The following is an 11,026-nucleotide window of genomic DNA, read 5'->3' on the forward strand; positions in this document are numbered from 1 at the left end:
GAGATACTCCCAAAAGTAGGCAATCATCTGTGGAAGTATCAATCACATATACACGCGCATATGGGAAGCTATAACGTGCATCTGAGTTATAGCTGGTGAGTTATAGCTGGTAAACAAGAAGCAAATTCTAGAAATAGAAACGCCTAGAAATATGTCAACGAGGAAACCAAAGAGTATAAAAGCAGCAGCTGAGGCACGACGAATAAGTTTCATTTAAGCACGCTATCTGTTGAGAAGTAGAAGTGTTGTTGTGAAGTACTTTAATAAAGGCCATTGTGCATTATTGAATAGTGGAGTTATTTATTCAACAGTTTAGTGATTCGAACGTTAGTTGGTGTCAGAAGAGGAATTGTTGAATAAATTCCAGAATACAACTTGGACATGGCAAAGTTAAGTGAATTAAGGATCCAGCAACTGGAAAAAGAGTTGGAGAACCGAGGATTGAATACAACCTGCAATAAGATCGAACTTCAAGCACGGCTAGGAGGTATTGGAGTTGGAAGGAATTAATGTGGACGAGTATGTCTTTTATCCTGATCTGGAAGAGCCAGCGACTAAAATGGAGGAGAAGATAATAGACTCCGAATCCATTGGCAAGTGTTGACACTAACGCGATACTAGCAGTGTTGATGCAAATGTCGTCACAAATATCAACCGATATGTCATCTCAACTGGAAGAACAAACGACAAAGATAACAACTCAACTGGCCGAAAAGAAGACATATATGGCATCCCAACTGGAATCGCAGGAGACACACATAACATCAAAGATTGAAGCACAAGTAATACAAATATCCGAAATGTCGACGCAAATTTCAGCACAGATATCATCACAGATCTCTGCGCAACTGGAAGAGCAAGAAGGACGTATTTCCTTGAAGTTGGAGGCGCAGGATACAAAAATTTCACAACTCGAGGACAAAATCGATGCCGAGATTGAAACATTGAGAGGTCGTATACAGGAGTTGCAACTAAATCGCCCAGCAGTTTCAGCGAGTAATCCAAAGGTAAAAACAACATCCTTTGACGGTTCTGTTCCTTTCCAGGTGTTTAAGCTTCAGTTTGAGAATTCTGAAGATAAAGTTGCTACACTGTTCGTGGCAGTGAAAGGGCCTGCAGCTGAAATCTTGCAGACGATTCCAGAGTACGAACGGAACAACTATGAAACATTGATGAGCGCTCTAGAGAGGCGATAGGGAAGCGAACAGGAAACAGATATACCAAATTGAGTTGCAAAACCGTTACCAAAAATCGAATGAGACTTTGCAGGAGTTCGCATCGGATATCGAAAGGCTGGCCCATCTAGCAAATGCCGACGCACTCGTGGAATACACCGAGAGGGTAAAAATTCAGTTTTATAAATGGCATACGGGACGTGGAAACGAAGCGAGGTACATACGCAAACCCAAAGCTAACATTTGCGAAACGGTATCCTATGTACTGACTCCGGAAACAGCGTCACTTTTGAGTAAGCCCCCATATAAAGCGCATCGCGTTGAAGTGGAAAGCCAGACTGGGTAGACACAATTTTGGAAGCATTAAAAGGAACGCAGCAGAAAAACGATGGTGCCGTCAAATGCTTTAAGTGTGGAAAGCCAGGGCACATTGCACGTTATTTCAGTATCAACCCTAACAGTTCCAACAATGTGGGTGGCCGTAAACGCAGAGCTGAGGGAGATGAGCAAATCTCCAAGTCCACTCAATCGTTAAACTAAAGCAAGTCAGCCGCAAGGGGCGTCAGCTGGCTCCCTCAACTGAATGCCCCATAATCTCTATCTCGCAAATTGGAAGAAGGTCAAACAATCTTACTGTCGGAGGACATGTGGATGGAAACGACGTTTACTGACTGTAGATACGGGTGCATCTCATTCCATCATTCGATCAGATTTAGTTAACAAGAAGAAGACCATTGCTTGGAGCAAGATTACGTACAGCCACGAGAGAGGACACCCACGAGAGGAACGTCATGGTACTACACAATTTTATAGTGGCAGAGATTGTTGACGAAATCATGATTGGAGTGGACTTCTTAATCGACCAAGGCATCAAGATCGACATGCAAAGCAAGACGGTGCGATATAAGAACATGGATGTGCCACTTAATTTCGGCTACGAGAAAGGCTACAGCAGTAACCGAGTGCTGGTGGAAGAATGTCAGCAAATACCAGCAAAATTAGAAGCAGTCATCTGGGCAAAGGTTGATGGAGATTGTGGGACAAACAAATTGTGGGTTGTCGAGACAGCAAACAGATCAACACCGATCGTACTTGTAGGAAAAACCCTGGCTATGACAAAACAGGATGGACGTATTCCGGTAAGAGTACTCAATTAGTTCAAGTCACCACTCAAACTGACAAAAGGAGCTATATATATTGGGAAGATGCCAAGAGGCTGAAGTATTATTAACTGTGAACAGCTCGCGCAACACGTTTCAACTAGCAAGCCTAATATTCCAAATGACATCACGGCATGGACGGAGGGGCTAGATCAAGATTATCAGAGTAAGGCAAAGCAACTGCTCCTAAAGTACGCAAACATATTTGACCAGGATGGTTCTAAACCACGCCGCACCAATGGTGTTAAACATCAAATTAACACTGGTGACGCGAGGTCGATACGTCAAGCTCCTCGTAGTGTTCCACTGGCGAAGCGGGAAGTTGTGAGTCAAATCGTACAAGAAATGAGCGACAGCGGCGTCATCGAACCATCAGCTAGTCCATGGAGCTCGCCGGTGGTACTTGTGAAGAAGAAGGATGGGAAAATGAGGTTTTGCGTGGACTACCGCAAGTTGAACGACGTCACGAAAAAGGATAGCTACCCATTGCCGAGAATTGACGACACTCCGGACTCGCGCTCTGCTACGAAACGGTTTTCCACACTGGACTTGAAAAGTGGCTACTGGCAAGTGTAGGTGAAGGACGAAGACAAAGAAAAAACAGCCTTCAGCGTCGGAGATGGTCTTTGGCAATTTACAGTTATGCCTTTTGGACTTTGTAATGCACCAGCTACTTTTGAGAGACTCATGCATCAGGTATTGAAAGGACTACATTGGAAAACATGCTTGGTATACCTGGACGACATCATCGTATTGGGCAAGAACTTTGATGAACATCTTTAAAACTTGGAGGAAGTTTTCCAGAGAATAGCTGGCGCTAGCTCTGTGAAGTTGGCACCTACTTGGGCGAGTATTTAAAAAACCATATCTCGTTCGTTTGTTCAGGAAAAATTTTCTTTTGTCCACCTTCTGTTAAAAAGTTATTTGAAAAAAAAAAATAAAATCGTGTGAAGTTGGCACCTCCATTTGCGAGTATTTAAAAAACCATATCTCATTCGTTTGTCCATCGTTTGTCCACGTTTCTCCAGGAAAAATTTTCGTTTGTCCACCTTTTGCTAAAAAGCGTTTTATCGCAACTGGTCGAAGGACAGGAGAAGGTAGTTGCATATTACAGCCGTTCAATTGGAAAACCAGAGGAACTATTCCGTTACACGGAGAGAGCTGTTGGCATTGGTAGAGTGCATTAAACATTTTCACAAGTACCTCTACGGCCAGCGATTCCGCGTCAGAACAGATCACGCAGCGTTGAAATGGCTCTTGCAGTGCCGTAATCCAGAAGGACAATTGGCACGGTGGATCGAGCGACTACAAAGCTATGACTTTTCCATTGAGCATCGAAAAGATAGTACCCATGGAAATGCTGATGCTATGTCACGAAGACCATGTAGTTTGGAATGCAAGCACTGTTCAAAGAGCGAGGCTAAAGAAGACATTATAGATGTCCGGATATTGACTACAACATGTACAGATGAATGGGAAAAGGGACAACTAAGGAAGTGTCAGCTAGAGGATACAGATCTGTCACAAGTTATGCAAGGGCTCGAACGAAACGAAATACCAAATAGAGAGATGTCAGCAGAGAGTCTCATTGCGAAGTCATATTGGGCACATTGGAACAGTTTAGAATTGATATTCGGTTGCTTGTATCGAGTACGGGCGAGTGAGGATGGTCAATGCAAGAAGAAACTGATAGTTGTTCCCAGAAAGAGGATTCCTGACGTGCTCAGCGAGCTGCATAATGGTACAAGCGGAGGTTATCTTGGAATCACGAAGACGCTCGAGAAGATTAAACAGAGATTCTATTGGGTTGGTTGCCGTCAGTCGGTCACTCAGTGGATTGCGAACTGCTAGGTTTGCAGCAGAGCGAAAGGGCGCAAAACCCGAAGTCATGGCCAGATGAAGCAATATAACTCAGGTGCGCCATTTGAAAGGATCGCTATGGATGTTGCAGGTCCATTTCCTAATAGCAACCGCGGAAAAAAATACGTGCTGGTCTTTATGGATTATTTCAATAAATGGCCAGAGGTATACCCAATCCCAAACCAAGAAGTGGAAACAGTAGCAGAAGTGGTTACAAACGATGGGGTTGCAAGGTATGGTGTACCAATGGAGTTACATTCTGACCAAGGCAGGCATTTTGAATCAGCTGTGTTCCAAGAAATGTGCAAGAAGTTGGGCATTCGAAAAACGGACAACTGCATTGCATCCTTAGTGCGATGGTATGGTGGAATGTTTCAATAGAACATTGGAGGAGCATTTAAGGAAAGTAGTAGACAAGTACCATAAGGAGTGGGATACCAACATTTCATTATTCTTTATGGCTTACCGATCGGCAGTACATGAGACAACGGGCCAAACTCCCGCAAATGTAATTTTTGGCAATGATCTTCGACTGCCAGCTGATTTGAAGTTTGGGATAGATACCGATGCGGAGAGAAATGTTAAGAAATCCACTGGTGTTTTGGAAGAAGAGCTGAGAGAAAGGCAACGAACAAAGATTATCAGTGACAAGATGAAAGCCAGATACGATAAAGCAATTAATTCGGAAGGTTTTCAGGCAGGAGATTTGGTGCTGTTATACAACCCACAACGAAAAAAAGGTTTGTCCCCGAAATTGAAGTGTAAAAGGGAAGGCCCATATAAAGTTGTAAAACGGATCAACGATGTAGTGTACCGCATACAAACCATTGGCAAACCACGAACCAAAATGAAAGTGGTTCATTTGGAAAGGCTGGCAGCGTTTAGATCGAGAGATTTGTCTGATCGGGACGATCAGACCTAGGTGGAGGGCAGTGTGACGAATATTAGCAACGCTAAGGAATACTATCATCTCTATGCCAATACTAAGCAGTGACTTACATGCACATCAACAAGTCAATCATTATGTCTATACATATGTCCATTCAAGCAGCGGAGAGCACAAACACATGCATATATCTGAGATACTCCCAAAAGTAGGTAATCATCTGTGGAAGTATTACTCACATATACACGCGTATATGAGAAGCTATAACGTGCATGTGAGTTATAGCTGGTAAACAAGTAGCAAATTCTAGAAATAGAAACGCCTAGAAATTTGTCAACGAGGAAACCAAAGAGTATAAAAGCAGCAGCTGAGGCACGACGAATCAGTTTGATTTAAGCATGCTATCTGTTGAGAAGTAGAAGGTGTTATTTTGAAGTACTTTAATGAAGACCATTTTGCATTATTGAATAGTGGAGTTATTTATTCAAACGTTAGTAGAAGGTTGCAAATAAACGGAATTTCCCAAAATTCGTTACAATATAATAATACAGTTATGCTATATATTGCGCTGTCAATCCCTTGAAAGGGTTGCGTTACACAACCCCTTGAATCAATTTGGTGTTTTACTCGCCTCTTACGGACAGGCATACCTGCCGCGGCTATATTCTAAGCCCCATAACCCGCTGGGGCCAGTGTTGCCATTTTGGTGCTTTTGGAGCCAGATCTAGCCCTTTTGAAGCCGTTTTATTTAGCTTGACTTGACAGGCCGGCTGGACGGCCGTTGTGAACGAATTTTGTACTTGGAATTTAAGTAACTTTCCGATGAGCTACAAGCTTGAAACTTGGAATATAGTTCAGAACCCGATGAATATGCAATAATAAGAAATACAAACTCCGATAGGTGGCGCATGGATCGAAATGCCAAATTACAACTTGCAAAACTTTTAAATTACCTTCGTTTAAAAGTGGGCGGTGCCGCGCCCATTGCCCAAAATTTTACTAATTTTCTATTCTGCGTCATAAGGTTAACCCACGTACAAAGTTTCATCGCTTTATCCGTCTTTGGTAATTAATTATCGCACTTTTACGGTTTTTCGAAATTTTCGATATCGAAAAACTGGTTATAGTCCGAGATGAAATTACATACCAACTTTCATTAAGATACCTCAAAATTTACTTAAGTTATCGTGTTCACGGACATACGGGCGGACGGAAACGGCTAAATTAATTTCTTTTTTCGCCCAGATCATTTTGATATATAGAAGTCTATAACTATCTCGATTAGTTTATGCCGTTACGGGGTACCGTTATGCGAACACAATTAATATACTCTGTAAGCTCTGCTCAGCTGAGTATAATTAATGAACACAAAAAATATTTATGAGTGTAGCACAAATAATAATTCATCCTCTGAGGACGAAATCATAGATTTTGAAGTCTAAGGCTCTTCAAACATATATTGTCCCAACATAAACTTGAATATCGCACACGTGTATTTCAATGGTGATTCGTACACCCGTAGGACATCAAAAATTGAATAAGAAAATTGGAACAAATTTTAATTAATTTTCATCGGCCAACATTTTGGAAAGTCGTGTTTTTGTCGAACCTATAGCCGTGCCGTGATTATAGTAGGGTAGAAGGGGGAGGCTTCGACATGAGGGAGGCTTCGACTTTTTCAAATTTGTGACGCTGTCATGAAAGTTATTCAGTGCTTTTTCAACGGCGATAGTATGCAGACGAGATTTTTTATTTTTGAAAAGTGTTGATGTAAAAATTGCTGGTAAGTATTCGCGTGTAAAGTGTACAATATAGAATATACAACATGAGTTTTCTACCTATTAATATTGCAATAAAATTAAGATTTATTGCTTTTAAAGACTTTTTCAATAACACTAAAATATATTTTTTGGAGCGAAAAATCTGAAATAAGTGCACGGGGGAGGGTTCGACAATATGTTTTGGGAGGCTTCGACAATTAGTTTTTTTACTTAGCAAGTAATATATTACAGCCATCAATATCTACAAAAGAAAGTTCCCTGAAAAGATCATCAACGAAGACAAAATGAAAAAAGCCTTCGAGGAGAAAAAAAAAGAAACACCATCAAGCGCTGCTCGGAAATATAACTTGAAGCGGACAACACTAATATTTCGAATTTCAAAATAGCAAACAAATCTTGGAACTGTTAAAGATTTTCAGTCGAAGTTTTCTTCCAATCAAGTACTTACAGCTGCCCAAGAAAAAGAATTAACGGTTTACTTCAAGAAATGTTCAAATCTCCATCATGAATTGACGTATGACTTGGCTAGACGATTCGTTTTTGTTTTGTTTTTATGTTAACTGACAAAAGACATTTCTTTTACACTGGTGTAGTCGTGGAAGTTGAAAATTCAACGTGCGTCGCGAAATTCCTCCGATTGTAGAAGACAGACACTTGGTTTCAAAGAAGGATATAATACGCATATTGCCCGCACGCAAAGCAAGTTTATTTTTAACTTTGATTTTTCAAATTTAGATGTTCGTTAAGAGTACAGTTATACTTTATTTTATGCTTACATTTTTTATGTTTTTGTTCGAAAAATTTGTTACTGTATTGAAATAAATAAAATCAAATATGAATTAAAATCGTATTTAGAGTTTTTTCCAACATCCTTTTTTTATTTTACTGGTTAAATTTCTCTATTTGATAAATGTCGAAACCTCCCACCCAATGTCGAAGCCACCCAGATGACTGACGAAGCCTCCCTGAGAAAGGGAGGTTTCGTCATATTTTTTGTTTCTGGTTATTTGATTATAACTTAAAAAAAAAACATGTGGAATATTAACTACAAATCCAAAGTGTCATAAACATACATGGCATCAGTAATTATGAAAGGAGTTATCTATTTCTCATTCTAGTTTCTTAAAAAAATCATTTTCTCTTAACCTGTAGAAGCCTCCCATCTCTACCCTACTGTGGAAAATACTTCTTACTAATCGATATAGATATAGTCTTCTATATATCAAAATGATCTTGGCGAAAAAAGAAATTCATTTAGCCATGTCCGTCCGTCCGTAAACACGATAACTTGAGTAAATTTTGAGGTATCTTAATGAAATTTGGTATGTAAGTTCCTTGGCACTCATCTCAGATCACCATTTAAAATAACCACGCCCACTTTTTCGAAAGCGAAAATTTCGAAAAACCAAAAAGTGCGATAATTCATTACCCAAGACGGATAAAGCGATGAAACTTGGTAGGTGGGTTAACCTTAAGGCGCAGAATAAAAAATTAGTAAAATTTTAGTCAATGGGCGTGGCACCGCCCACTTTTAAAAGAAGGTAATTTAAAAGTTTTGCAAGCTGTTATCTGGCAGTTGTTGTTGTTGTTGTAGCAATGCTCGCCCCACCTAATAGCCGCGACCGATCACAAATTGTCATCAAAATCCTCTAACGGGAGTCCAAGGAAACTTGCCGTTTCAACAGGGGTGGACCATAAGGAAAGGGGTGTTAGAGGCGTTGGTTCCACATTACAATTAAAGAGATGGTTGGTGTCGTGTGGGGACACATTGCAAGCGGGGCATACATTTTGTATGTCGGGGTTGATTCTGGATAGGTAAGAGTTTAACCTGTTACAGTATCCAGAACGAAGTTGAGCAAGAGTGACACGCGTTTCCCTGGGGAGTATGCGTTCCTCTTCCGCGAGTTCTGGATATTTTTCTTCAAGTACTGGATTCACCGGGCAATTCCCGACATAAAGGTCCGACGCCTGTCTATGGAGTTCACCAAGGACCTGCTTGTGTTTTTTCGCTTCATTCGGCTGGGTTCTCAGGTGCCGTATTTCCTCAAAATGCTTACGGAGATGACTCCTTGGGCCCCTAGGCAGTGCTGGTTCGTCAATCAGATGTCTGTTGGGATGCCCAGATTTCTGGGTATTCAACAGGAACTGTTTGGTTATCATCAAATTTCTCTGCGAGATGGGGAGTATTCTCACCTCATTATGTACATGGTGTTCTGGGGACATAAGAAGACAACCCGTGGCGATTCTGAGAGCAGTATTTTGGCAGGCCTGTAGTTTCTTCCAGTGGGTGGTTTTTAGGCTTGGCGACCATATGGGTGACGCGTAGCACGTAATCGGCTGGCTAATTGCTTTGTATGTGGTCATGAGCGTTTCTTTATCTTTTCCCCAGGTACTGCTAGCAAGGGATTTGAGGATTTTATTACGGCTCTGAATTCTCGGAACAATTGCGGTTGCGTGCGCACCAAAATGTAGATCCTGATCAAACGTCACACCCAAGATTTTGGGGTGTAGGACAGTCGGTAGCGTAGTGCCATCGACGTGGATGTTCAATATGGTCGACATTTGGGGCGTCCATGTTATAAATAAGGTCGCGGAAGATTTAGTCGGTGACAATGCCAGGTTTCGCGAGGCGAAAAAACTGGAGAGATCAGGGAGATAGCCGTTTATTTTATTGCATAGCTCATCGATCTCTGGGCCTGGGCCTGTGGCCATTATTGTGCAGTCATCGGCGTAGGAAACGATTGTGACTCCTTCCGGTGGTGAAGGTAGCTTAGATATGTAGAAATTAAACAAAAGTGGGGATAGGACACCACCCTGTGGCACCCCCTGTTTAATTCTCCTTGGTTTTATTGTTTCGTTTCTGAATTGCACCGATGCCTACCGATCATCCAGATAATTTGCGGTCCACCTTTTAAGACATGGGGGAAGGGTAGACCCTTCCAGGTCTTGCAGTAACGAGCCATGGTTGACCGTATCAAAGGCTTTTGATAGGTCTAGCGCTACGAGTACTGTTCTATGGTGGGGGTATTGATTCAAACCGCAATTTATCTGGGTGCCAATGACATTTAGCGCGGAGGTAGTGCTATGGTGTTTTCTGAAGCCATGCTGATGAGGGGCTAGCTGCAAATGTGCTTGGAAATAAGGGAGCAAGATGGCTTCAGGCGTCTTTGCCACTGGCGATAGGAGAGATATCGGACGATATGACTCACCTATGTTAGCTGGTTTCCCAGGCTTTAGTAGCGGGACCACCTTGGCCATTTTCCATTTCTCGGGTATGACAAAGGTGGAAAGAGACAGGTTGAAGACATGCGCTGAATATTTGAAACCCTCTTTCCCTAGGTTTTTAAGCATCGGCATGGCTATGCCGTCTGGGCCCACTGCTTTGGATGTTTTAGCGCGACCAATGGCGTCCTCAACCTCTCTAGCGGTGATGGTGACTGGTGACGCGCTGAATTTGTGTTTATGTGCGTGTCTATTGGCTCTTCGTCTATCTTTGTCAACCGTAGGATGCATTATATATTGTCGGCAGAAAGCGCTCACGCATTTTTTCGCATCCGACAGCACCTTATCGCCAAAGGCGATGGAAACTTTGTCTTTGTGCTTAGTCGGATTCGATAGGGACTTTACGGAGGACCAAAGTTAACCTACACCGGTAGAGAGGTTACCACCTCTTAGGTGCTCTTCCCATTTCGCCCGCTTGTGTTCGTCCACAAGCAATCTTACTGGTTTATATCCCTTATTTGGGGTCGCCTGGATCAAGCTGTATAAGGTCGCGTTCCCTCGCTAAGCTCGCGGCCTCCGCCGGGAAGTGGGGCCGGATTTCGGGAATTCTCCCGGCGGGAATGAAATGTGCCGAGGCGGATTCAATGACCTTACGGAAGGCACCCTCCCCTTGGCGGGCATCAGTCGGGATAGGGAGGGCAGCAAAGCTGCTGTCTGTTGCAGATTTATATTCTTCCCAATTTCCTTTTTTGAAGTTTATGAAAGTTCGTTTTTCGGTGACTATGAAGTCGGCGGTACGCTCGAACGAAATAAGTATGGGCAGTTGGTCGGATGCCAATGTTACCATCGGCTGCCAGTTGACGCAGTTTACGAGTTCTGCGCTCACGATTGAGATATCTGGCGAGCTATGACAGCTTCCTACCATACGTGTGGGGGCGTCTC

Source organism: Eurosta solidaginis, unplaced genomic scaffold, assembly GCF_040869045.1.
Source record: "Eurosta solidaginis isolate ZX-2024a unplaced genomic scaffold, ASM4086904v1 ctg00001137.1, whole genome shotgun sequence".
In the NCBI taxonomy this organism is placed as follows: domain Eukaryota; kingdom Metazoa; phylum Arthropoda; class Insecta; order Diptera; family Tephritidae; genus Eurosta; species Eurosta solidaginis.